This window comes from Lynx canadensis, chromosome B1 (assembly GCF_007474595.2).
Source record: "Lynx canadensis isolate LIC74 chromosome B1, mLynCan4.pri.v2, whole genome shotgun sequence".
NCBI lineage: Eukaryota > Metazoa > Chordata > Mammalia > Carnivora > Felidae > Lynx > Lynx canadensis.
The window spans coordinates 86,871,916-86,878,305 of NC_044306.2; the positions used below are offsets into that span (position 1 = coordinate 86,871,916).

Here is a 6,390-nt window from a genome sequence, read left to right on the forward strand (position 1 = left end):
TACAATTTATGTACAATAAAATGTACAAACCTTAAATGCACCATTCACTGAGTTTTTACAAGTGCATATGCTGGTGTAACACAAACTCCTATCAAAAAATACAATATATCCATCACCCCAGAAAGTTCTCTCCTGTTCCTTGTCAGTCAAGCCCTGTCCCCTACCTCCCACTGGTAACCACTGTTATATGAGGCAATATTTAAAGAAATAGTACCATGACTTTTGCAGTAATGATGAAAAACATGTACCTAGGGGTTCAAGAATCACAACATAACCAAAACAGGATAAATAAAAAGAAATACATAACACACTGTAAAGAAATTGAAAAACTCACACACACACAAAAAATATCTTAAAAGCAGCCAGAGAGAAAGCCACATGCCAAAAAAACCCAGCAATTAAAATCACAGGGGCGCCTGGATGGCTTAGTCAGTTAAGCATCTGACTCTTGGTTTTCAACTCAGGTTATGATCTCATGGTTTGTGAGTTCAAGCCCCACATCAGGCTCTACACTGACATTGCAGAGTCTCTCTCTTCGTCTCTCTCTCTCTGCCTCTCCTGCTCTTGCATGCTGTCTCTCTTACTGTCTCTCTGTCTCTCTCAAAATAAATAAACTAAAAAAGAAAAAAGAACAATGAGGGGCGCCTGGGTGGCTCAGTTGGTTAAGTGACTGACTTTGCTCAGGTCATGATCTCATGGTTCTTGGGTTCGAGACCTGCATGAGGCTCCTCCACACTGACAGTGCAGAGCCTGCTTGGGATTCTCTCTCTCCCTCTCTGTCCCTCCTCACTCCCTACCCTTCTCTCTCAAAATAATACATAGACTTTAAAAAAAGAAAAAAGAAAAATATTTTTTTTAAAAAGAAATGGAAAGGATCATTAATTTTTTTTAAAAAAAAGGTTTCATTCACCAGGAAGATAAAATAATTCCTTATTTTTTTATTTTTTCATTTTGTTAAAAAAAATTTTTTTAACGTTTTTTGAGAGACAGAGAGAGAGCACGAGCAAGGGAGGGCAGAGAGAGAGGGAGTCACAAAATCCAAAGCAGGCTCCAGGCTCTGAACTGTAAACACAGAGCCCAACATAGGGCTCGAACCCATGAACATGAGCTCATGACCTGAGCTGAAATCAAACACTCAACTGACTGAGCCACCTAGGCACCCCTATTTTTTTATTTTAGAGAGAGAGAGAGTACGCTGAAACTGGGAGAGGGGCAGAGAGAGAGAGAGAGAGAGAGGGAATCTCAACCAACTCAAGCAGGATCCACACTCAGCATGGAGCCCGATGCAAGGCTTGATCCCATGACCCCAGGATCATGACCCAAGCTGAAATCAAGAGTCAGACACTTAACCAACTGAGTCACCCATGCACCCTAAGATAAAATAATTCTAAACCTGTTCGTAACTAATAAAAATGGGCTTGGAATACGTACAGAAAAAAAAACAAAAAAAACAAAAAAAACAAACCTACAGAGGGTGGCGAATTTCCATGCAACCTTCTCAGTTTTGGTAGGTTAAGCAAATGAAAAACCAGTACACTGGCCTAGGCACTGAGTATACTGAAGACAGTGAGGCAAACCATTGCCTTCATGGAAAACCTGTATGCTAGAGGAAGAGAGAAACATTTTAACAAGAATATAGTACAATTTTGGTTAATGATAAATGAAAGACGAAAAATAAAGCAAGATAAGAAGTGACAAGCATGCCTGGAAGAGGTAGTTATCTTATATGGGTGGTAAGGGAAGACTTCTTTGAGAAACTGGTATCTAAGCAGAGACACAAATGAGGTGAGGTAGCAAGTGATGTGTATATATGGGGTAATGGTTTTGCAGGCAAAGGGAACCACAAAGACCCTGAGGCAAAAACAAAGTTCGAGGAATGCAAATACATGTATTTAAAATTTTAAAACCTACTTAGAATCAATACATATATTTTTACATTTCAAGTGAAATGTAGAATTTTTACATTTCAAGAGGCCCACACACCCTCTCCTCTTTATGTTAGAGTTGTCATCAATTACACGGACATGTGTGGAAAACTCCCTGAAACACTGTTGTAGCTTTCGCTTTCAATGTCAAACATATTTTCAAGAACTCAGGAGGAGAATTCTCTACTGTACTTCTACAGGCAATTTACCATTTCTGGTGCTCTTCCTTCATTGCTGGTGTTTCAAGTTTCCTTCCAGGATACTTATCTTCTGTCTGAAGAATTTCCCGTAGCAATTTTTTTAGAACAGGTCTACTGGCAATGAATTCTTTTAGTTTTCTGCATCTAAGAATGCTATTATTTCCCCTGAATTTCTGGAAGATATTTTCACTGGATTATGCTGTTACGTGTTGACCATTATTTTCTTTCAGCACTTTAAAAATGTTGTGCCACTTTCTGCTGGATTGCATGGTTCCTGATAAGCAATCTGTAGTCAAATTGTTACCCTGCAGATAATACATTGTTCTTCTCTGGCTGCTTTCAAGACCTTGTCTTTATTTTTCAGCATTTCAATTACCATATATTTGGGCAGAGATTTCTTTGTGATCATCGTGTTTGGGCTTTGTTGAACTTCTTGAATCTATATTTATGTCTTTTGTCAAATCTGAATATTTATTCAAAAATTTTCAGCACCTTTTATTATTGTCCCACAAGTCCCTCAGATTCTATTCACTGTTTAGCCAATATTTTTTTCTCTCTGTTGTTCAGATTGGATAATTTCTATTGCTTTATTTGCAAGTTCACTGATGCTTTTCTCTGTCATCTCCACTGTGCTAATGAGAGTATCCATTGAATTCTTAAATTTTTGGCTACTATAGTTTTCAATTCTAAAATAACCACTTGGCTTTTCATTGTATTTTCCATTTCTTTGCTGATACTTTCTATTTTTCCACTGGTTTCAAAAGTGCATTTGATTGCTTATAAGAGAATTTTTTATAATAGTCAAGAACTTTGAAGGTCTGAGGTTTTACCTTAATTCGCAAATTAATAAGTTAAGCCACGATAGTTTCATGGATAACGGCAGAAGACATGAGTCTCCTGGGTCAGAAACAAAGAAGAATCTATTAGCCACAGTAGTAGCAGGAAGCAGAATTTCAACATTTATGCTAGATTCCTAAGTCCCAGTTCCCACAGAGGACAAGGTGATCCTGTACATGAAGTGAGTTGTGTTATAAGAAAGGAACTCTATGGGAAACTCCAGCCTGTAATAAGAGGCTAGCAAACCTATCCGACTGTGCCATGAAAAGAGATGATCTTTTTTATCCTGGACAGCAAACAAATTCACCCTTGTCCTCACAGGAAGATATTATCTCTGTCTTCCAAGGATGTTTAAAGTACAAGCATCCCTGAAAAGATAATCCAGGAAAAAACCTGTTCATGCCTTTGCCCAAAAGACATGTGGAAATACAAGAGATGAATGGAAAATCATCTCCCAACAAATAACTGCTTTAAGGCCTTTTCTCACATAATTCTATCATCTCTCAATCCTCTCAATGTTGGCGTCTTTTTTCCCCATGTAAATTGTGATTTTTCTGGTTCTTAGTATGCATAATAATTGTGGATTGTATCCTGGACATTTTGAATATGCTGTTTTGAGACTCAAGGTCTTGTTTAAATTCTGTCAAGAATATTGATGTTTTTGTATTAGCAGACAATCAACCTGGGTAGGTTTAGAGTAGCAGTCTGTGGGTAGGAAAGGGCATACTAATATAAATACCTACCAAAAAGAAACAAAAAAACAAAACACCCCACAGTGTTTATTACATTCCAGAATAATAAATCTAGAAATGCCTTTCTCTTCTCCTCTAGAGGGAATTTGCTTACATTTCAAGATAGTGAGTAATCTCTCCTGAGGGAGGAATGATCCAGTAACCAGCAGCCTTGAGAAAAGCTTAAAGACTCCCAAATTCAGAATTATTCTCCTGTAATGCAACTCACTGCATGTACGTCTGGCCCTCATCCTATCACCTGCGGGAATTGGGGCATGAAGAATTGACACAAGATATTGCTATAAATGCTGTTTGCTGTGAATAACTAATCTTCTATGCCCCTAGCCCAGGAGTTTGGTGACTTCTGTCAGTAAATATGTATGAAACTATGGCAGGCTAACCTGCTAGCTCGCTAGAAGAATACACTCTCAGACACTCCCGTTTCTGTCTTAAGAGTGGTAGAATCAAGTTAAAGTAGGCAGAGGCCAGATCATGTAGGGCCATAGATCAGGTACTGGATGGACTGTTGATGTCAAGAATAATGACAGGAGGAGCAGTGAAGAGAAGGACAGGACATCACATGTTGAACTCTTTTGTGATAAGAGGGAAGGACTACCAGGGCAGTAGATGACTGAAGAAGGGAGAATGAATGATGTAGAATAATGGTACATGCCTAAGGGTACAGGATTTTAGAAAGGAAGAGAGAAGGTGTGGAATTGCCAATAGGGAGAAAGCAAGACACCTCGCTCATCTGTAGGCTCTTTGTTTAGGGGAGTGAGGGACTAAAACCCACACACAACTTGAAAGTATTGCAGAGGAAGCCATGTTTTCAGGAAATGGCTGAGTTTTTGGTTAGAGTAAGAGGATAAAGGGAATGTTTTAAAAAATGTTAAAGATATAGGGAATTTGATCTCAGCACAATGGAAGAATCAAATAGATTAAAAGAAATGGGAAGTTAGGCTAGATTAGAGCAAAGCATTGTGGGATTGAGAATCTGTATGTGGGGACCCCTGGGTGGGTCAGTTGCTTAGGACACTGACTTTTGATTTCAGCTCAGGTCATGATCTCGCAATTCGGGGGTTCGGGCCCCACATTGGGCTCTGTGCTGAGAGTACAGAGCCTGCTTGGGGTTCTCTCTCTCTCTACCCCTCCCCTGCTCTCTCTCTCTCTCTCAAAAAAAAAAAAAAAAACTTAAAAAGAAAAAAGAATCTGTATATGAACTTGACCTGTTAAAAGAGGCAAATAGGGGGTGCCTGGGTGCTCAGTCGGTTAAGCGTCTGACTCTTGATTTCGGCTCCAGTCATGATCTCAACGTTTGGTGGGATTGAGCCCCATGTTGGGCTCTGTGCTGTGACAATGCAGATCCTGCTTGGGATTCTCTCTCTCCTCTCCCTTCCCCCACCTCAAAATAAAGAAATAAAACTTTAAAAAAGAGGTAAATAGACATATGAGATATGATGGGGCTATATCTCATTTTTTTAAGGGAGGTATAATTACAGCTTGTTGAGATTGTTCTTTAAGCAGTTTGTAGATGTAATTTAGTCCCTTGGGATTGTTCTCTTAGGCAGTTTATACTGATAAAGTAGGAAGACGTGATGGGGTGGCGGGAGTGTGGAGGGAGCAGACTTACCAGGAGCACACTGAAGTCTGTGCCTCTAAAATCCAGTTGGGATTTTGGCTGAAAGGATCTGTGGAGCCATTATTTAAATCCAGGAACTTTGGGAACCTTGGAGGCTCCCTTTCTAGACTAAATCTTTGGTCTTGCTGCTGGACAATCCTCCAGGGACATGGAAATCCTACTGTAGATGAGAAAGAGCATGATGATATAAAATATCTACCTGCAAAACCCAAGAAAAGCAACATCATTTTAGGTCTTTCCTCAGACTTGAACTTCTCAGAGGGTGCTTATTTGAACACATTATCTGAAATAGTATTTTTCACGGTCACTTTCTATCCCTTATTAAGCTTCCCCCAACTTCTTAGCACTTATCACCCTGTCATATGTTTATTTGTTTAGTATTTCCTCTCGGGAAATACTTTTTTCTTTTTTAACTTTTTTAATGTTTTATTTATTTTTGACAGAGATAGAGCATGACATGGGGAGGTGCAGAGAGAGAGGGGGACAGAATCCAGGCCCTGAGCCCACACAGAGCCCGACATGGGGCTCGAACCCATGAACCACGAGATCATGACCTGAGCCGAAGTCAGATGCTCAACCGACTGAGCCACCCAGGCGCCCCTATAAAGATCTTAAGAACAGATTTTTTTACTTATTTCCAGGACCCAGAATAGTGCCTGGCACACTGTAAGTACCCAATAAATATTTATAGAATGAGTGAATGGATACATTGAAGAATATTAGGACAATCAAATGAGTTCAGTAATGAGACCAATTATAAAACCACAATAGTATTTCTACAGATAGCAAAAGCCATTTGAAAAATACAGAAAAAGATCATAATTATAAATAACAAAAAAATATAAGATATCCAAAACTAAATAACATTCAAATTTTACTGACAAAAGAACTGAATAAATAAAGAAGTATACCATGTTGTTGAATGGAAAAACATATTGTAAGAATTCCCCCTAAGTTAATCTATGAAGTTAACACAGTATCAATCAAAACCCTAAAGTTTTAGGGGAAAGGGGGAAGAAGACTTGACAAAAAGATTTTAAATGTCATCAGGAAGAATA

At 38.9% G+C, this 6,390-nt stretch overlaps 1 non-coding gene across 1 annotated transcript; it reads right to left on the reverse strand.

Annotated features, from left to right (window-relative positions):
- Positions 1–5,843: 5,843 nt before the first annotated feature.
- Positions 5,844–5,928, reverse strand: TRNAR-UCG. Its single transcript has one exon. It is a non-coding gene; the product is annotated as a tRNA-Arg (tRNA).
- Positions 5,929–6,390: the final 462 nt, after the last annotated feature.